The sequence below is a fragment of the Mustela lutreola genome, chromosome 6 (assembly GCF_030435805.1).
Source record: "Mustela lutreola isolate mMusLut2 chromosome 6, mMusLut2.pri, whole genome shotgun sequence".
Taxonomy (NCBI): Eukaryota; Metazoa; Chordata; class Mammalia; order Carnivora; family Mustelidae; genus Mustela; species Mustela lutreola.
Genome location: NC_081295.1, coordinates 152,899,659 through 152,922,500, shown reverse-complemented (window position 1 = coordinate 152,922,500; position 22,842 = coordinate 152,899,659). Strand labels below are relative to the sequence as shown.

General features: G+C 40.5%; 1 protein-coding gene across 2 annotated transcripts in view; it reads left to right on the top strand.

Moving 5' to 3' along the window:
- Positions 1-22,842, top strand: part of LOC131834808 (uncharacterized) — a 115,368-nt gene that overhangs the window by 90,518 nt on the left and 2,008 nt on the right. Inside the window, exon 6 of one of the 2 annotated variants that reach the window (XR_009354957.1) lies at positions 22,535-22,654. The gene's annotated coding sequence lies outside the window, so the exon portion shown is untranslated. Of the gene's footprint in view, positions 1-22,534; positions 22,838-22,842 lie in introns of those variants that run through there. The other variant, XR_009354956.1, reaches the window with a different exon arrangement.

The following is a 22,842-nucleotide window of genomic DNA, read 5'->3' as shown; positions in this document are numbered from 1 at the left end:
TGGACCTATTCTCATACGGTGTTTGCTTTTGCTCATTCTACCCCTACATTTCTCCAAAACATGTTTTAGCCATTTGTGTATCTTGAAATGTGGAAACTACAGAAGCTGTAATTGTATTTATAGAGACCTATCGCTCTCCCCACCGACTGAAATTCCCAGAAGGCAGGAGACCATTTTCTCTGGTTTGTCCCACTGCCCATTCTCCTGTGGCCACGGTGGGAAAATAATAAAGGGATTTTGAAGGTAACCTCAAATCAGCAAGCCATAGTAACAGAATTAAATGCCTAATTGTGAACTGAGTCACATGGGAAAGGAGACAGATGCATTTGCCGCCCTACTTTCTATTTTCCTCGCTCTCTAACATCAGGCTGGAAATGGGCTTTCCCGTCCTGTCTTCCTGTAAATCCCTGAACTTTACAGACAGATCCGTTCATGTATCCATGAGAGCTTAGGGTCTGGGCCTGCCACTCTGATTTTACTCTCATTTGTCAAGCAAGGCGCTTGAAATATCTATTTTAATGAATTCCTTGTCTCATGTTCACGGAGAAGCTTGAAGTTAATCCTACTGACAGTGCTATCTAGGAGGGTTTTATTCAAAAGATCTACATATTTGTCAAATTTAAGACTGTCCATTAGACATTTTTACTACTTAAATGTTAGCCCGCAAACGAGAAGCAAGGCTCAGTTCTGTGTGGAAGAAAGTAGATTTAATTTCATAATGAAAACCTATTTTCCCCCACAATCTGAATACTGCTGAATGTCAAACATGGTGGCATGGGGTTTAAAATGAAACTTCCTAACTCTGTTTAAAAAAAAAAAAACAAAAGCTGAATTTCAGAAGTCATAAATGGTGGTTAAAAAAAAAAGAAAGAAAGAAAAAAAAGGGGGAAGAATCAACAATTTGTAGAACTAGGCTATACCACTGGCATGTTCATGATGACAATTTAGCAACTGCCAGTGGAAACGGATTCCACAGTCTATATACCAACATGAAGCTTTCACATGCAGATCTTTATTAGCTGACTGCAGACCTATTTCTGTGTCTGCCCAACTTGGCTAACGATAAACATCCTCTCCCAGTATATATACATGGAGAAATTAGCTGGCAAATAGTGGATGCCATTGTTTAAACAGTATTATTATTATTATACCGTGTACAGGTTAGCCTTTGACCCTAACCAGTCTTACCATCTAATTGTAACGGCATATCTTAGGTGGAAAATTAATTTAAAATGTCAACAGGTTAATTAGTTAGGGAATTTTCCATGAGAGAACCTCAAGAAAAAAATAAAAAATATTAGTAAAATCAAAGAAATGATCATTTTTTTGGATGCCTTTTTTTTTTTTTTTTAGCTTTACTTTTTTAAAGTAATCTCCACACCCAGTGTAGGGCTCAAACTCATAACCCTGAAATCAAGAGTTAGATGCTCTACCAAACCAGCCAGGTGCCCCAGAAATGATCATTTTGAGGCCAAAATTCTAATAAACTTATTGGCATCAATTAAACATTCCTTTTTTTCACTTTATTAACTATTAGAATTCAAATAAGCTTGCCAAGTTTACATCTGTAGGTATTAGTTCAAGCAAAATATAACAGAGAAATACAAGTTAAAATAATACTTCAAAGAAAATAAAAGAAAGAGACAGCTGATTTATGTAGATAGGTAACAGCGTGTCTAATGGACATAGGTAACCTTATTTAATTATTATCAGAAGGACCCCTGCAAAAGTTTTCTGTTTTTCTTTTCTTAATCTGACTTTCATCCTCAAGGATTTTTTAAATGATAATTACAAGCTCTTTTACCTAACTAATTTGAATGGCTTCTTATCAGTACTTTGAGAAACTAGCTGTGGTCTTTAAATATTCAAATAGGGATAAAATTTTAAAAACCACATCCTATCCTTTTTTGTCACAATTTCTTACTCCCATATTCCTCGCCTTGGTCTGCTTGCTCTCCTCAGTCTTTTCTGCCCTTCCTGTCATCATTCCTGTCATCTCTTTTGTCCTTTATTTTGCAATCACCGTCTTCACAGAGACTTGTAAGTCACACCAAAGCTCTTTGGACGTGGGATTTGGGAAATCAAAGCCATGAAATTTCACCAATCAGTCAGGAACTTCATCTAGACACTACAAATGAAATAAATGCCTAAAACTTAACTTTGAACTCTGAGACCAGAAACTTTAACTTCAAAAGGAGTAGGATATACTGAAAAGTAATTGAATCTGAAGACTTCTCTGACTAGCAGAACATTCTGGAGGCAGGATTTGGGGGAAGGAGAGTGGCCGTGCTGTGCCACTGAGAGACAAGTGTAGCTCATCATGAAAGTTACCAAAGTTCTTCCTCAATTTAGTTCTTGAGAAGTTTACACACACACACACACACACACACACACACACGCATGCACGCACAAACATGGAGTCACACATTCAAAATTAAAACAACACATTAGAAATTTGGAATTAAATTCTCTCCACATTCTTATGCCTGCTTCTGACTTCCTGGATAAGCATCTGCTTAGCAATGGGGACCCAGCTGTCCTACCCTGCACAAACTAGATTCTAAAACAAAAAGCCTCTTGTAGGAGTTTTCAATCCAGAATGTAATCCGCCCTGCTGATTTCTCCCAGGATATACTAATTTGATCCAGGCATCTGAGCTCTAAGCAAAGCCAGGTAGAAGGCTTTGAGAGATAGCAAATCTCTCCCACAATACATATGCCTTTATTTTTCTTGACATATTTTGGTTTATTGTCTAAGGCAATAAATTATTTCCCTTTTTTACATAACACACCTTCAATTATTTTGTCTCTTCCTTGGGGCACCAAAAGAAATGGATATTAAGAGAGTTTTGTTTTGTGTTAGTAAATTTAAAAAAAAAAAATCAGAAGTTCTACTCAACAGTAGGGGCCTATAATTGGAAATGTCACCATATGTTAGCACCCAAGCTACTTATGAACCTATCTGTTCAGTTAAAATGTCAGCTGTCTATTGGCTATGAAGATGCCATACAAAGAATCACGTCCATTTTTCTGTTTCTAACAGTCTCCCATGTGCATGGGAGAAATAAAACTTTCCAAGGAAACCCACTGTTCCATGTTCCCCAGTCACTCTAGCAATGAGGAGAATAAGGAACATCAAGTTACTGATATGTAACTCTGAAATTCTGTGGCATCAAGGTCCTTTTAATAGTTTTCAAAACAGGGGTGCCTGGGTGGCTCAGTCAGTTAAGTGTCTGCCTTCAGCTCGGATGGTGATCCCGGGGTCCTGGGATCGAGCCCCGCATCAGGCTCCCTGCTCAGCAAGGAGCCTGCTTCTCCCTCTCCCTCTGCCTGCTGCTCCCCTTGCTTGGACTCTCTTTCTGTCAAATAAGTAAAATATTTTTTAAAAAATAGTTCTCAAAATAATATGGGTATCATTTCCTCCAGATATTTTTCTGAAGCTGGATTTTAGTTTCTCATGGCTTCTTGATGATGCTAAGATACTTTAAACCAGGTGGGATTCACCCAGTCTATTACAACAGAAAGTCCTTGGCATCAGCTTAAACCAGTCATTTAACCTATTATACCTACTAGCTTAAAACAAAAACAAACAACAACAAAAATCCCCCCAAACCCCAAAACTCACCCCAAAACTATCATCAACTGAAACAGAGTATTACTGTTTTGTCTTTTTTCCATTCTGATGGTGGTGCTTTAGTTGCCAGTCTCCAATAAAACACAATTACTCAAAATATAGAGTTTAGTAGTTGCTTTAGAGTAAAAATTAGAAGTGTACATGATCCTGTTTTACTTTTCAAGGGGAAGAACTAAAACTCTGTTCAAGTTAATGGTAATCCAATAAAAAAAAAGCGGTGGTAGAGTTGGGTATGATACAGAAACCATGACTGAGTGCCTCTCATGTGACCAAAATGAGCCGAGAAAGGGACACACGGTGATTTGGGGGTCAGCATAAACTCTGGACCTTTTATAAAAACTCATGAAAGTAAGAATGTTAAAATATGTTAATCATTAATAAATAGTCATAGGTCACTAGGACTGAGTATTGTATACTTATTTTACATTATCATTCTGTTCAAGTAAATCTTAGTTTAGAAATAATCCTTTTCTTCTTTTAGTTATGTATAAGACATCTGCACATAATGAGCAAATCTGTCACATAATAATATCAGATAATCACTTAGAACTCATGAGGCATATTTATATTAACTCCCAGTTCACAATAGTTGATGAACACTATTTATAAGCAAAAAAATAAGAAGGCATGTAAGATGATCCTCATGCCACAGTCCTGGGGTTGTGTCCGTAATAAACTATGAGACTCTGCATGTCCTGATTCTCTTACTTGGGTAGAGACCAGGGTAAATCCAACAGTTAGATGTTGTGAGGAGATAAAAAGAAGAAGAAAATTGCCTCCAGCCTCCAATATCATGAATAATATTTTACATTCTGCTGACAAAATAAGAGGGGAACCTAAGTCAGCAGCATATCTATATCTGTTCAGAAAATATCCCTCATAGGACTGTAGTTCCTATGTCAAGAGTATTGGAGAGGGCTAAGTGACTTATGATACATAAAGGCTTAGAAGAAAGCTTGGCTTCATATATAATGAGACCTCACAAAAAGTTACCCTTTTTATTATAATAACAAGGCAGAGCCTACACCATCATTTCATCTAAAGCAACTCATGTTTGCAGTAAAGGTCAGAATGGCACCATGGAAATAAGAACCTAGGAGAAATGTCAGGGAGTATTGTTGGACCATTTTTAATACACAGGTCTCCCTCAGGAGCCTAACTTAATAAATAAGGGTACAATAGTCTGGCTCTTAACTCTGTCAGAGTCTATCATAAGACATTACTTTCATATCACACATGAGAGTTCACCAGTGTATAAAGACTCCTGTCCCCAAAGAACAGCAGTCTGAGAGTGTAGTAAGAAAGAACGCATACCCTGTTGACCCTCTGCTATGAAACAATTCAGTGTGGGTCAGAAAGAAGGAATAGAATTTTCATGCAGACTTTATGAAGTGAACTTATCCTGAACCCATGGAAATTTCTGAATTTCATTTCCAGAACCACAGCATAACAACACCACTTTAAGAATTTTCATTAACCATTGAGCATGAATCCCTTTAAAGCAGTGATTGGCGTACTATTTATGACAATCAGCTGACATCAAAAAATGCCCTTCCCTGGAGCTGGTTGACCTTGATTTAAAAAGCAAAAACCAAAATGCTGCAGAGAAAGTCCCCAGAGCTCAGTTCAGCCATACAACTGCTTTGACTTTAATTAAGTTCAGAGATTGTGGCCAAAGCAAAGACAGCGTTATGTTAGCACCTTTTAAAGAAGGGATTCCTGTTTGACTCTGGACCTAGGTTTTACTCCTGAGATGGTTCAAAACACCTTTGCTCACCATCATTTTCAACATAACAGATTACATTCTAAACCTTGAAAGTAAAACACAACAGCCCAGACATTCTGGTCCTCCCTTCCCTCTCACTGGGGAGATAAGACAGCGACCACATGACATGGTAGAAAAAAAAAGGAAATAGGCATAAAATAATATTTTATAACACCTAACATCTGCAGAAAGCATGAGAGACCCATACAAATATTACTATATAAAACTCTCTAGAACAATCTCTTCAAGGTAGACAGCGCCGACTTGGTCTTAGAAATCAGAAAACTGAGGCTCAATGAAATTAAGTAACTTGGATAATGTCACAGAGCTAGTTAGTGGCTGAAGTACAAGGTTGAGATGAGAAAAAAAAAAAAAAAATGGAGCATCAACTCCAAATTCTTCCAACAAGGAACCATGTCTTGGGGAAGCCAAATCATCCTTCTCAGCCTGTTTCCTCACCTTTAAAGTGAGGAGGTTTGGCACAAAGACTTGGGGGTAGTCGCCATGACCAAGCCCATGTGTGATCCTCTCTCCTGAGTGTGGGGAGGACTGGAAACTTCTAATCCATAGAACATAGCAAGGCTGAGAAGATGTATGTGACTCTCTTACATAAGATTATAATGACCCAACTTGTGAAGAGACTCTCTGGTTAGCAAGCTGAGATGTGACTGGCCTCATAGAGAAGGCCACACAAGAAGGGGCTGAGAGCAGTCTCTGGCCGCCAGCTAGCAAAAAGGCAAGACCCCTGGTAACATGTGAAGAACTGAAGGTTATCAATGATCATGTAAGCTCACAACGCAAGTCTTCCCTATACTATCTCCCATAACAAACTGTGGAGATACTGGGCAGATTTCAGGGTTGGTTGGCTAATACAGCTCAACATTATCGAAGACTTTATCTGCCCCAACTTTTTTTTTTTTTTAAGATTTTATTTATTTATTTGACAGAGAGAGAGAGATCACAAGTAGGCAGAGAGGCAGGCAGAGAGAGAGAGGGGAAGCAGGCTCCCTGCTGAGCAGAGAGCCCAATGTGGGACTCGATCCCAAGACCGTGAGATCATGACCTGTGCCAAAGGCACTGAGCCACCCAAGCACCCCTGCCCCAACTTTTTACCTTTAGTCAACTCCCACAGTGCTTACAAATGACAGCAGAATTTCTAGGCTTCACATCCAAGCAAAAGATGGACCACTTCTTCCTTATATCCCTTTTAAGAGTAAAACTTTGCCAAAACTCACTCCCATGAAGAAACCCCTCACATCTTTGAGACCAGATCTGGGTTATATATCCAGCTTTAAACCAATTACTGTCAAGGGAACTGGGCAAGACAGCCATATCTGTTTATACCAATCAGGAATTACCCCTGGATTTGAGAAGAATAGGCCACGTTTCACTGAGTCATAAGGGGGGTGGTCTTGGACACCCTAACATCACTGGGAATTGCCAGTCAGAAGGAAGAAATAAAAAGTGGTTTAGAGGAGGCAGCAGTGGGGTGTGTTACAATAACAAAAGTCCCTCTGGGTTTGACATTTTATGATCCTCTGAATAATCCATGTGGAAAACTACTTGTTCAACTGGTGTTTTTCAAATACCTCTTGTGTAGGCACTGTAGTCTGCACTCGGTATACAGCGGTGACTGAGACAAAAATAGTCCCTTTCTCAGAGTATACCGTTCAGTGGGAAGATATAAGTAAAGAGGCAATTTCAGGGCAAGAGGGGTAAGTATGGACAGCTCTGAGAGTGTTTTCAGCTGTGGGCTGATTTCCCCAAGGAAGTATAAGTAAATATCCAGAGAACTCTTACTGGTGACTTCGGTGATATTGGAAGAAGAAGGTGTCATGTATGCCCATACCCTTTACATCTTCCAGGAAACACAATGCAAATGTAAACTACCCAGAATGTCTCCGTGTAACTGGTACCCTAGAAAGGTACCATCCATCATACAAGGCAATCTCATATGCGGCTATTGAAATTTAAGGATCAATTCGTTAAAATCAAAATTAAATAAAAACAAAGTTTTGGTCCTTAAGTTGCATTCTCCATATTTTATGTGCTCAGTACGCATACATGGGTGGTATGCGTACCATACGGCAGCACCGATCCAGAACATTCCCATCACCCCAGGAAGTTGTGGTGGACAGCATGGCCCTAGAGTTTCAAGAAAGCTCAAAAGAACTTCAACAACATTTACAAGCACAACATCTCATACACACTCCTACTCTAGCCATGGTTCTACTATGCTTTGGTTCATATTTTCCCGTCTGCCCTACAAAGAACTCTTAAACCCAATGAGGACTTCCATGACAGATTTTTGTCCTTCTTCCTGATGGCTCTAGTCACCAAGATGTTTTCTACCAGATTAAAAACAACAACAGCAATACACACACACACACACACACACACACACCAGCAGAGTAAAATGGCTTTTCATGGGCACTCAAAGAACAAACAAGAGGGACTGTAGTGATAAGGTGAGAGAAGAACCCAGGGAATTGTGGGAAAGAGACCATCCTGAGTTCTTGGACAGGCTTCTCTTGCAGATACACTTTTGGCCACTTCACTGGTGAGTTACACATGGGGGGCAGTTGGATGGTTAATGGTTGAGACCCTACTTTGGTGAAGAAAGGTCATCTACTGGCTTCTCTACTTGCTCTCCAGTAGTTGGAAGGAAGAACCTCACTTACAGATACCTGATGATGTTAACAGAAGTCATAGATCTTGGGGGGGAGGGGTGGTGCAATTGTTGCTTCTCATCTAAATTAGGCCATTTAAGTTAAGACACAGAGTACAAGAGAGACATACTGATTTGAGGACTCAGGTGGTAGGGAATGAATGATTTCAAGGCTTGGTGATGTCTCCATTCACATTAATTCGGGTTTTCTAGGAGATACCATTGCACTTGCTTACATTTGGGAAACTGCAAAGAGATACCAGCACACTCTCTCATCACCCGCTTTGGTGACCCAAAAAGGATATGATGGAATTAAAGAATTCTACAACCTTATCATCACACCCCTTAGCTCCAAATTATGCTGCCAACTGAAATGAAGATGCAAATAAGAAAGATTAAAAAGTGACAATAGCTTCTGGTCAGAGAAGCCAGCAATCTTAACAACCCAAGGCCGATGACAAGTGTTAAAGGAAAGCCGTAACATGCATGCAGGAAGCAGCCAGAGGATGAGGAAGCAGAGCGGTGCGAATGGGGCATAGGACGCAGCGGACAGGCCCTGATGGAAGTTTCCAGTACACAGTACACACCTGCAAAGGCTCTGGCCCGGGACAGTCAGCGAGGCAGGGAGAGTGTCTCAAAGACAAGGAGCGAGTGAGAGAGAGAGACAGACAAATGAGTAAGCAGACTGTGACCAGGCAGAGGGAATAAAATGGACTGTCACCCACTTCACTCACCAAAACCTTAGGAATTCCTGTTGATAACCTAATGCATGGATTTGTCAAATACAGATACAGAAAGGAGAAAACCAAAACAAAGCGGAAACCCCTATTTATTTTTATTCATGTGACTTTACTTGCTGAGGACTTGAATTAACAGCAGGTGGAGAAAATGACCACTAGTAACCTTCTGGATCACGTTGGAATCCTGGATATCCCGGGGCGCCTGCAGCCCACAGAATCCAAGAAACCCCACCCAGGCTGCAGGGAGGTGAGCTCAGAGGTCAGGGAGTCCCCGGTTTATGAAGAGCTCTCCCCCTGGCAGCCTCACCCCTCTCCCAGAGAACCTAGCCGACCCCTGTGTCCTATCTTGGACGATCTGTCTTTACTAGAATTCTGAAAAGCTGAACAATCCATTGAAACCATAACAGCGACCAGCAGTGAGAGCCGCCAGGGCCCATACTCAAAAGTGACACCCGTCCGAAGCTAGGAGGAGCTCGAGGGTGTGTTTGCTTTGGCTGGCATCCCGGCTACAGGCTGCCTGAGGTCGCCAACTGCATTTCTGTCAACAGAAAGAAACTATTATAACAAAACCCATGTTGATCAGGAAGTGTGACCACAGCGAGGGACGCTGAGGAAGTGCTGTTTTTGTAACGCATTCCGAAAACGTGTCCTGAGCCCACCAGAGACAGTCGGAAAATCCCCATTCCATCCACGCACTCACCTGCAACCCCAGACAGGGCAGAGGGCAGGGCGGACCTGCTGGCGGGGACACGGCTCTCTCCTGGGGACACAGACATCCCCAAGGCTTCCTCGGAGTTTGGGTGTGGTCAGCACTCCCTTCTTGTCACTGTCTGAGTTGTCTCTCTCTTACGTTTTCAGTATTGTTTTGTTTTGTTTTGTTTTTTCTTGCTGACGTAGGTTTCCCCTTTTCAGTTCTGGCATCGGACGGGTCCCGGGCTTTGGGCTAGATGTGTGAGGACCCATGTGTTCATATGCTGATAAAGCTAATGTACACAAAGCTAAAGGAAACAAGCCTCCCTGGGCCCAGCCTACCTTCCTCCTGCTTCTGGGACATTCCCCGACATCAGAACTGCCAGGCCTGGAGCCGCTCCGCACCTGTGACCCTCTACCACCGCCCCCACCTCCTCTGCAGCTGCCCACACCACACTGCCCGAGGGGGAAGTCTGTGAGCAGGACCGAAAGCATAGGACTGTCCTTGCCCTTGGGGTCACCCTGACATAAAGCATCCCATCCACACAGGGTCACAGGCTGAGCAGAGTCACTGAAGAACTTAAACCAGCATCATTTCAGGGGCTTTTCATGTGTACCCTACCTCCATCCTTAAACAACACAAGGCTGTGGATTATTTCTTCTCTTGCGGATGCGGACCTCGAGGCTCGCAGACTCTACCTGACTTACCCCTGCTTACACAGCCAATATTTGACAGAGGTAGGATCTGGGTTTTGGGGTCACATTCTGGCAGTGTTGACACTCCTGTTCTTTAAAGCAGAGCTTCTCATGCTTTCTTGTACATAGGAATCATAAGGGTCCTTTTTTCTTTAACAATTTATTTATTGGTGGAGGGAGGGGGGCATGCAGAAGGAGAGAAGAAACTCCCAAGCAGACTTCCCACCAAGCATGGAGCCCAATGCAGGTCTGGATCCCAGGACCCCAAGATCATGATGCGAGCCAAAATCAAGAGTCAGACCTTCAAGTGATTGAGCCACCCAGGCACAACTTGCTGAAGGGTCTTTTTCAAATGCAGACTCAGAGAATTGGGAACAAGAATTTTCATTTATAATCTTCTTCTACGTGGTGTCTGGGTGTTCTTTGGATCCTTGGATACCAAAGCTTTAAAGAAACTACAAATTCAGCAGAAGGCTGAGTATCCAGAGGGTAAGAAATGCCCACTAATTATTTGAGAACATTCAAATCAAAGATCTATATGAAGGGACCACTTTTAACCCTCCAGGAAAAGATGGTCTCTTGCAGGGGTCCCAGCACAACCTGCTTTCTGGTCATTCTGATATCAAAACTAGGTCCTAAGATAAGAACTGGCACAGAAACCTAATAGTAAAGAGTCTAATTTCATGTTGCTCTAATGTGAATGCTACCACCCAGAAAGGATCCAAAAGAAAATGTACTAATCATTGAAATAACATGGATTGTTGTAATAGCAAGGTCAGTAGACAGTAACCTACAAGAAAAAAACACAGCCATTGTCCAATGATTTGTCTGAAAAGAAGCAGTAATTCCCATCTCTAATCGGAGACACATTCCCATCTCTAACACTGAAGTATAACATCTAGAAGCAAGAGTTTTTGAGCCAGATTCCCCTGGACTGGATCTTGAGCTCAACCATTAATTAACTGGTCAACTTAGAAGAAATTAAGTTTTGATGCTTTGGTTTCCTCACCCACAAATGGGAAGAACAACACTATTTTCCTCAAGAGCTGTTACTAGAACCCCCAAGATGACATATTTAAACCATCTAAGACATACAGGTATTTTAAGCTATTTCAACAGATGTCAGATGGGTCAAAGCATCAAATGTCCAAGTGGGAAAAAAATTAATTACACTCACTTCATTTTAACAGGAAGTTTCGACACATGGTATTGCTATTATCACTGTGTGTACCTCATTCACCTTCCAGAGAGTGAATTCCTTACCCTGGTCTAAGAATGTGAGAATCCCAACGGCCAGCTTTGGTGGGGAATGCTGCTTTCCCTCTTCCTGAGAACACAGGACATTCACAAAGACCAAGAATTCCTCTTCTGCTTCAAGCAATATGGAAACAAAGCAGCGTCCTTCCTGTAGGAAAAAGACCACCTCTATAACTATAGTAAAAACAGCAGCGTTGGTAAGCCACCAACAGTGCATGTACAGAAACATGGCCTAAAATCTTTTAGGTAGCACAAACCATGTCATCTCAACTCTGTCTTCTCCTGTTCTCCCAAGGGCCCTTGCGCACTTCCCGCATTTGGCATAGAGTTAGGCCCTCTTCAGAAGAATGCTATAAAGATAATTATGTGCATGTAGTAAATGTTTAGAACCAAGGAAAGCCTTGAAAATATGAGTGTTTATCTTCTTCACTGGAATCTAAAATACCAAAGAGATGCAAAAATGTATTCATTTATCCAATTATTTTCCCCAAGGAAAGACACACGAAAGAAATGTAGATCGTGTCCACAGAAAAATGTTCACTATGAGGGAATCGCTAAGCTCAAAAAAGGGGGGGGGGGCAGACAAAAGCAGTTTATTGTTATACTGTCCAGCATTACTCTATGAGATTACCACTGTGAGGAAAGATGTTGCCATACTCAGATAGCCAAGGGAGCCGAATTCAAGTATCGTTGGGAGTTTTTCATTCTTTCCGCCTTAAACACAATCCTGTCAGTCTTAGAGCATCAAAGGATGTACAAAATGTCATTACTAAGCCTTGTGATAAGGAGTGAACCAAACCACTAGGCAGAGGCAAACGTTTAAATGCTAGCCAGTCTTCAGACTCTTCCCCTAAAACATTTCTTCTGCAGGCCCATCTTAGTCTACAATAAGAAAATGCTGCCATTTCAATGTCCTACCTTCAGCTAGAATCTTCTATCCGGCTTCATGTTGGCATGGCAACGGATTTATCACAGGGGGATGACAGGTATAACAATTCAATTGACTGAAATTCTTATACAGGTGCCTCTACTAGGAGCTTCATTGAATTTGTCTAGAGCCTGTGCTAGGTTCTCCCAATCCTGGATTGAGCAGAGGACGGGTCTAAGTGGGTAAGAGGGGGAGCGATGCTTTTTCCATCCCCATTTGATCTATGGTCTTGCCATTCAAGCTGCCAACTGGCACAGGTCTGATGGCTGTCCCTAGCCAGCGTGGTGGTGGAAGCGGACACGTGTGCCAAGGCATTTCATTGTAACTAGGTCATAGTCGGGTCTGCTCACAACTAGCATTAGCTAAACAGGAATCACTGCACCCGTCATGAAAGAGCTCCCATTTATAAGAAGTTAATCTTTCAGAAGCATTTGTTTCCTGCATTCATAATTAGTTTCTTCCAGTTCTGAAGGCAAAGAGGAAGTAGAAAGAGAAAAGTCCGATGAGTCCACTGGAGGGAAGCACAGCAAATATCCCCCTTTTTGCTCCGTACTCATCAGAGCTTCTTGGGTTTTCAGTTTCAAGCTCAATTTAACTGAGCCTTTTGGGCTCTGAGTTTCATTTACTCCAAGCCAAACAAAACTTCCTTGTTGTGGGGAAAATAAAGAAAAGAAAGAAAGAAAAGAAAGATGCAAAAGAAAATGAAAAAGAAAAAAAAAATCCCAGAGTGAAGGAAAAAAGGCCACACCAAGATTTCTGAACATGAAGAAGGCTGTAGAAGACAATGTCTTTCTGAGACATGAATCTAAACCATCCTAGATTGGGTAAAAGGAAAATGAATTTCTAAAGCCTTTTGGCTTCACTACCTTGTACCAAAGCGAAAGTAAGATCCCCTCCACATTATGGTCCCTAACTCTTCTCCATCCTTGCTTTCTCATTCTCTTCCGGTTACTAATCACGGAACATCTGCTAGCGCCTAAACACTGCCAGTCTCAGGCATAATGTACTAATCCCCCCATACATTATCTGGGAGCAGGCCCATTTACCAAATGCAACGCTCCAAGAATTACCAAGGTAACGCACGGAAGAGGAATGAGTAGAATGAGGGTATAATCAAACCATAAGGGCTCTGAAAGGTTTAGTTCAGGAGACTAAAATCCAAAGGTAGGGGACTATAGGCCAAGAAGCAAACACAATGGGCCCATTTCTATGCTCTGCTTACACAAAGCTCCCATTGACTCTCCTGAAGGGCTCCGAAGAGAGCCCCAAGGTGTAATGTGTTTGCTGGTATGGTCGGTATGCACTGACCACCTTTTCCTAAGCACACAGTCAAACACATTCAAGTGTTTGTGACACGGTCCTCTCCAGTAGGTGACCTGAATTTTAGGCGAACAAGGAATCTAAAAGCATTTTGAGAATAAAGAGCAAACCATAATTGTGAGTGGGTTTGCTCTTTCACGGGAGGCAAAGTATCGTAAAGGCTCTGGGTGAGCATCTTACATTTCTCCAAAAGACTTTTCTCGTTCAGCCATGTTCCCTCCCGTGTATGTCCCCTGCCCCATTCAACACAAACAATGGGACAGCTGGGTAAGAGGCAAAGAATTTTCTTGAGTTCAAAGGGTACACACCACGTGTCTGGATCAAACAGTCCTACGGCTTGGGCAACAGTCCATAGCTTGCCAGGTTTAATTGGCTAATAGGGACTCTATTGTTTCCAGCTATCAATGCACTATACAAAGTACACAATGCTCCCTTCAGGTACAAGATGAAGAGTCCACCAGAGTAAAAAGTAACCTGGAAGCTTAAAATGAGTTTCAAGAAAGAGAAAAACCAACTTTACTGTGAAGGACAGAGGAAGAAAAAAATTTAAAAAGCAAGACTGGATGGCAAATCCACAAACATAATTAAATTTAGGAAAGTCAAATGAAGAAAGGTATGAACAAAATACCAGAAGAAAAGTAATGTTTTGAAGCCTAAGGAAAATTCTAAAAGAAGGTTCTGCTTTTCACAGGGTTTTTGTGGATTAATTTTGTTATGTTTAGCTCTGGCAAAATCTATGGAAAGCGTGTACCTGAAGCCTGTCCGATGCAAAGCATAGGGACAGGAGAGATCTCTTTTCATTGAAGCTCACTATCACTCTTCTGTTGTTGACCCATTAAACAGAGACATACTCTCGCATTTTCTTCAGTTGTCAGAACCATGTAATAAGATATGATCTATTTTGTGTTTTTCTTTTTAATAGAAAATACTCAGCAAAGGCTTAAAATTTACAAGGTGATTACGTAAATCAAGAAAAGAAGAAACTTACCAGAGGGAAGAGGCAACAATGAAGGATTACAGCTTTTAAACTACACACTTTCTGAGTTTATAACCAACTGGAACAGCTACGAAAAGATTTTAAAACATCTCCAATCTTAAGGCGAAAAACCGTATCAACAACTAACCTCGAGACTGTAGATTTACTGCACGGTTTTCATGGCATGAGGCTTCCAGACCACTCAAGTTCCATTTTAGCCCAGTCTAGAACACTCATGACTTCCTGCGTGATTTGGAAGTTGGTGATTCTCAAAGTGTGCACCCAGGAAAAGCAACATTAGCATCACCTGGGAACTTCTAACAAATGCAAATGATCACACACTTCCCTCCTCTCTCCCCACCGAATGACAGACTCTAGAGTCCTAGGCCCACCGGCCTGTCGCAGTCTGTGGTGACCAAAACTTTAGGCCATTCTGAGGTACACTCAAATTTGAGAGCCACTGATCCAAGCAGGAACCGTGGAAACTCCACAAGCCAAGAAACATGAACAAAGCAAAAGGGCGAACAGAATCCCATGAGTTAGGAAAGATGGGAACAAAAAATTAAATTGTTAAGAAAACTGTGGAAGATAGAGAACAGAAAGAGATTTATATTTTACGAAAAAAAAAAAAAAAGAGAGAGAACACCAAGTCCCTGTCTTCATTTCTATGACCTCATTTACCTTAGATTACTGAATCAGTTTTGAAGATATGAAGTTGGGTTATTTTTTTCCTCTGTTAACACAATCTGAATAACATTAAGATCCCAAATTACTATGCCCAGAAATTTAGTTTTAAGTCAATTGCTGTGAATAAGAGCACATCTGTTATTTGATTCTATCTATGAACCAGATTGTTTAAAATAATATACATGTCCTGCATTCTTAGAAAAAAAAAATATACATCTATATTTTAAGGAATTTTCAGACTGGTAAAAGGGATTAAGAATAGAATAGAGAGGGGCCCCTGGGTGGCTCAGGAGGTTAAGCCTCTGCCTTCAGCTCAGGTCATGATCTCAGGGTCCTGGGATTGAGCCCCCAATCAGGCTCTCTGCTTAGTGGGGAGCCTGCTTCCTGCCCCCACCCCGCTGCCTGCCTCTCTGCCTACTTGTGATCTCTGTGAAATAAATAAATAAAATTAAAAAAAAAAAAAAAAGAATAGAATAGAGAGCTCTGGGCTTTCTCTACCATGATGTAGCTTTAGACGTGTTAGAAAGCTTTCCTCCAGGCTTAGTGTTTGAGGAGAACAATCTTACTTAGTAAGAGCAGAGGCGAGTCACCCCAAATTTCACCTGAGAATCTAGCATTCAACAACCATGTTCTTGGACCAGGGAGGCCTCATTCACCCACAGACCCGGCACCCCGGATAACCCGCTCTGCCCCACGGCCACTGCATTCAGCTCCCCGATTCCCCTGTTCCCTAGCAATCCTCTCGTTAGTCACACAACAGATACTTCACACAGTGCTTCTCTGCTTAATTCAATTATCCTATGGATTGCTAAGAATACGCATACAAAGAGGTGGCAGGCAAGGCCCAAATAACGTCCACTGATAAAGCTCGAGATTCGTATTGTCCATTTCCCCATCTCCATCTCACTAGGGAGGACAACATTTTGTGGCACAGTTCCGATCCCACCTTTGGGGGCCACCAGGCACAAATTTTAAAAGCTACGTGGGCTGAATCAGAGAGAGACAGGAACCATATGATACAGTACAATATAGAAGGTCTTCGGGTTTCTACTTGGCTATCATTACCTCTGAAAAGCTTTCCCTCATCCCACAAATCTGCTATTGACAGTCTTCCTACACTGTGGCCCCATGATGGACATCATATTGGACTAACCCTATGGTCACCTCAACGTCACCACAAGCCATTTCAACACCAGATTGTGCTTACAATACTGCAGTTACCAGTAGCCCAATCACCAGACCTTTGTTCATATTAATTAAGTAAATAAATGCATGACTATATAAATGCATAGTATGCTGAACTCAGAAAACATTTTTTTAATTACACTTATTGAGACAATTTAACCTGATAGCAAACGTCTAAACATTTTCCTAAGTGAGTGTATCATTTGACATTATGATCGATGTATGATCGATTATTATGATCGATTATATGGCAATGTACGATATGGCCAGTTGCTCCCCATCAGCAGAAGCACATAGTATTTTCAATCCTTTTCATCTCAGTAGTCCCAGAGTGTGTGTAGAGGTATCTCAAGGTAGTTCCAATTTGCATTTCACTACTGACTGATCATGCAAAGTATCTTGTGTTTACTGACCATTCACACATCTTCTTTGTTGAAGTATTTAATTCTTTGTTGTTTTCTAGTTGGTGGTTGGATTTTTAGTTATTGAATTCTAAGTACTCTTTCTATACTCTGGATTCAAGCCCTTTGTCAGATGAATGTTTTGCAAATATTTTCTCCCATTGCGTGGCTGGCATTTTCATCTCCTTAAGTTTTGCTCGCAGAAGTACACCATTAATTTTCTTTTTTTCTGTTCTTTTGGTTTAATTGAGCTTATTATTATTATTATTATTATTACATTCTATCTACTCTATTAACTTATTAAATCTATTGCTTTAATTATGAGTGATTGCTTAATATTTACAATGTACATCTTTATCATAATCTATCTTAATTTTCTTCAAGATATATTTATTTATTTTACACAAGAGAGAGAAAGAATGCAGGGGGAGGGGCAGAGAGAGTCTTAAACTCCCATCATGAGGCTCAATCTCACAACCCTGAGACATGACCTAAACCTGAACCAAGAGTCAGATGTTTAACTAACTGTACCACCCAGACATCCCTATCATAATCTATCTTAAAACATTTCATCACTGGGGCACCTGAATGGCTCAGTGGGTTAAGCCTCTGCCTTTGGCTCAGGTCATGATCCCAGGGTCCTGGGATTGAGTTGGGCTCTCTGCTCAGCGAGGAGCTTGCTTCCCTCTCACTCTCTACCTGCCTCTCTGCAAACTTGTGATCTCCGTCTGTCAAACAAATAAACTCTTTATTAAAAAGAAAATTTCATCACTAGCACACAACTTTAAAACCTTATAACAATATAGTCTATTTCAGCCCCCTGCCATTCTTTAAGTTGTAGATGCTATAATAGACTTGATCACTTTTGATCTAGACAGCATTCTTATTTATTTATTTACGCTTTTTGGGGTTTTTTTTTGTTTTTTTTTTAAGGATTTTATTTATTTATTTGACAGAGAGAAATCACAAGTAGATGGAGAGGCAGGCAGAGAGAGAGAGAGAGGGAAGCAGGCTCCCTGCTGAGCAGAGAGCCCGATGCGGGACTCGATCCCAGGACCCTGAGATCATGACCTGAGCCGAAGGCAGCGGCTTAACCCACTGAGCCACCCAGGCGCCCCTATGCTTTTTGGTTTTTTAAAGATTTATTTATTTTAGAGAGAAAGAAGGCAAGCAAGTGGGGGGAGGGGCAGAGGAAGAGAGAATCCTGAAACAGACTCCCCACTGAGGGTGGAGCCCGACATAGCGCTCAATCCCAGGACTCGGAGATCATGACCTAAACTGAAATCAAGAGCCGGCCACAAAACTGACTGAGCCACCCAGGTACCTGTCTGGACAGTAGTTTTGAAAGAAATTTATAAATGAGGAAAATGTCTTTCATACCTACGCACATATTTACCATTCTTGATTTTATTTCTGTAGATACAAATTTTTATTTAATGTCAAGTTCTTTATCTAATGTCAGTGAAAAGAAATTCCTCCAGCATTTTTGGTAATGCTGGTCTGAAAAAAAATAATCATTTCTAGATATTTACATTGGGTATAATTAGACATTTTTAATATGTATTTTTTTTTCTTTTTGCACCCTAAAATGGTCATTTTATTTTCTTTTGGGCTTACATTTTCTGATAGACATCTGCTGTGATTTTTTTTCTCTCTCTCCCTACATAATGTGACATTCTTGACTGCTTTTAGTATTTTATATTTATCACTAATTTTCTGCAAATTTATGATGATGTGCATTTGCAGCTTTAAACTATTTAGTCTGATTTAGGTGCACTGAATTTCTGAAATATGTGGCTTTATCACTTTCATAAGATTTGGAAAAAAATTATTTCTTCATATATTATTTGACTCTCCAGTTTGGCCTCCAATTAAACACACGTTATATCATTGGATATTATCTAACAGGTTAATCTACCATGCTTTATTTGGGATTTTTCCTATTACAATATATTCAATTTCATTGATTTTTGTTCTGCATATCAAATATGTTGTAATTCCCATTCAGTGTAGTTTTAACTTTGGATATTCTATTTTTCATCTCTATAAGTTATATTTGCATTTTTTTGTATCTTCCATTTCTCTCATCGTGTCTATGATTTCCTTTCATCTTGGGCATATGAAGCATATTCTCTGTTGATAATTCTTCATTTTTATCATTACCAGATCTGTTTTTATTGACTTATTCTTTCATGGTTATAATTGGCTGTATTTTTTGTTTCTTCAAATGTCTAGTTATTTTTTAATTGGAGGATGTCCATTTAGATGTTTCTGGTTTTGAGCAATGGATTTTGTTGTATTTCTTTAAAGAGTGCTGCAATTTTTTCAGCAGGTAATTAAATTAGTCATGGGCTGGTTTGATCCACTTGTTACATGATTGTAAGCTTTTTTAGGGCATACCTGGGGTAGTTTTATTTTAGCTCCAGGTTAGCACCATTTCTAAGTTATACCCTTCTAAGATATTTCCTGAATGCTCCAGATCTCTTCATCCTGACTTGAGTTTGAAACATACAAAAAAATTTCCCAGGTCTGTGTAACCTCTGGAAATTTTTGTCTCTCAGTCCCAAGTTGTTTCCTTGAAAGCTGTTCTCCTCTGGCATGGTATGGTTTCACCCTCTGCATTTGCAAAATATATTCAACCAGTTTCAGAGGGAACCTTATGCACATTTCAGGACCTCTTTCTCTGTGTAGCTCCCCACTCCCGATACCATGCTTTGCAAATTCTAGACTCCTTGACCTTCTCAACTCTAGCCTCTATCTCCTCAACTCTGCAAGATTATTAGATTCTGTTTGGGTCCCCCCTCCCCAACCTCATGCTGCAGTCTAGGAATTTTCTCACTTCATTCACACTCAGAAGTTTTAGATACAGAAATATTGATATCTACTGACAAAAAAGAAATTATAATAGATAGTATACATTAAGCGTGATATGGTATCAAAGGGGTTTTTTTGGGGGGAAAGGGGGTTCTAGGGGAGTGAAGGGGGGACAGGGATTCCTGTAAGAATTTTGCCACAACACTGGAAATGCTCTGATGATTTTCTGAAATTTGGTTTCTTAGTTTTCTGATAAATTAGATTCACAGATATTTTTATCTTATTTCAGTCACTGGATTAGGAAATAAAAATAATACATTAATAAGGCACTTTTCCTGAAGTATATGGAATAGTATTAACCTTTGTCCACTGATGGAGAGACCAGCACAGAGAGTTAAAAGGACTTGTCAAAAGTCACACAGACAATAAATTGTAGGAGTCAGGAACAATCTCAGCCATTAGTTTTTATCTAAGGGCTTGAAATACTGGCTATAATCCACACATGAAAATTTTCTCAGAAAGTGTCATTTTGTTGGAAAACTTCTTTTTCATGGAAAAAAAAAAAACAGGTTCTTTATATCTTCTTCTACAGTTCTCTTGTCTAAAGTTCAACCTTCTGAATATGATATTTACATAGAGTTTTAAATTACCAGTATACCCATTACTATAATCATGATCGTAAAGTTAAAAAAAAAAAAAATTTACCCAAGTCTTCTCAAGTCTCACAGGCCTGTGAGAAAATGAAATGTTACCTCTAATATCTGAATTTCACAATTTCCTCTGAGACCTGAATATCATAGGATCTCAGACCACCGGTGAGGTATCTCCAAATATTGCAAGAATCGAGAATCCGTAAAGGCACCTCCATGTGAGTATCAGAGTCAAGATTGCCTCTAGATACAGAACAGGAAACACATACCACCCTGTTCTTCAGTTTCCGGTCTTTCCTATCATTTAGAGTAAAAGATTAGCACGATCCTCTCTCCAAGCTTCCATCAAGCCCCCACACACGTACACACAACACACGTACACACACTCCTCATTGCGTATCAACTCACGAAAACAACCCCCAGGAAGGGAGAGGTCTTTGCACTCACTGAAATTGACCGCTCTGCTACAAATACTTCAAATCAATGGCTTCAAGCCTATCACTTTCACCCAGTCTAATCCTGTTAGTGACAGAGTTTCAGTATGGAATCAATTCTCAAGTAGGCAAGCATATTTTTTTGAAACCCAACACCCAATTCAAACCTCCTTCCCAGAGACTCTGACACACCATTTCTCCTACTTCACTCCCCGAGCCCAATGTCAAGAACCACCGCTTTCACCGAACGCCAAGGCTGGGGGCTACACCCAAAACCCTGTTTATGGCAGGGGAAAGCAATTAGAAACTCCCACTGATTTATTATATCCCATATAGTCTTCCTCATGAAGAATATAAACAAAGTACATAAGGGTTCCAGGGCACTGTCCAACGGAAAAAGAACAATTCAGTCCAAACTTTGGCTTCGATGTTCAAAAACGGAACAAAGCCCACGTTCTGACACAGATGTCCTTTGGTTTCCTGTGGCTCCGGCTCAGGAGGGAAACACACTTAGATTTATAGCATAGCCCTTTGGCGAGATTACCCGGCCAAATGCCACGGAGAGCCAGAATCCAGCATGAACGGAAGGGACCGGGCGGAGGAGGCCGTCAGGCCTAGTCAAGCCTTCATGGTTCTGGAGAGATTAGATCGGCTTAATGATTTTTTTAAACAGTCAAATGATGGATTATTTTATGATGAAGTAACATAGACAATACAACTTACTAAATGAGTAAAAGAAGTTTTGTTCTGGAAACACAAGAACTTTCTTTTTGGTGAGTGATGACTTAACCTAGAAATCTCTGGCTCTTCATAATTACTAGCAATTTTAAAAAATCAGTACTACATTTTAATCATTAAAAAAGTTTGCTTAATATCCATCTGTTACAGACATGTTTAAATTTTTCTTGTGTATGAATTTCACCCATCACATATTTTTAGGCAGACTTAATCAATGTTTGCAAACGCTGATGCCTTAATCAACTTAAAATCTCAGAATGGCACTTGATTACTCTTTAAAAATAAGCCATATACTAATCTCTAATTTTCCAATGTGCAGATAGGTAGGTATATTTTATGAATTACTAATATCCTGCCTTAAGTTGCAATACAGATTCATGAAAAAACATAGTAATGCATTCTTAAATAAGTGCATTTTTAATCCATACCCTTAAATATAATTTTACTGGAACTCCAGTCATCAGGTTAACTCTACCTGCCCATTGTAACATTTGATTCTCCCAGTTAGGGTATTTATGCAAAAAAAAGACAGCACCTAACACTCCTGGTGTCCACTTCCATTCAGGAAACCAGACAGGGTCTCACTAGGACATGTGAGCATGAAACGTGTCAAAAAACAATGCTTTCTTATATTGTGCATAACAATCTTAGTTGACTTAGGAGAAAAACTGCAGAGCTGGTCACCACTAATTAAGGGAGTTATCTTCTCCTAGGCTTCAGGCGATTTGAAGAAAATCCGCCCTTTCTTGTAATTATTCATGTCTTAGAACTCAGTGTGCCTCCTCCGTTCGGAAAAGGTGGCTGCCCAAAGCGAGGTTTCAGAGAAGAATGCTCAGCATTTCAAGTGATCCAGAGAGTAAACAGACTCAGGAAGGGCAAATACACAGAATCTTGAGGAAACACGAGAAAACTAGCCTTCTCATCAACCTCTTTCCCTCCTTTCTTTAACCAGGTAAACTCAAGGAAAGGAAACGCCTCAGAAGAAATCCGAAATGAAAAATGACCCTCAGTCCCCGTGGCCCGCCGGTGCCCGATTCCCCACCCATCCTGTCTCCACATCAAAGAGCAAAGGGTAAGAGAGATCAGGGGAGAAAGACAAGAAAGAAAGGAAAAGAGAGATTTCAGACTGGCCGTTTGAGATCTGGTTACCAGCCTGGAAAAACAAGAACAGATGTATTTGCATGATTATAAAATAAAATGCCTTTCAAATAACTTAATCTCCGGGAACATTATAGTATATACATTTGTTTTTTAATTCCC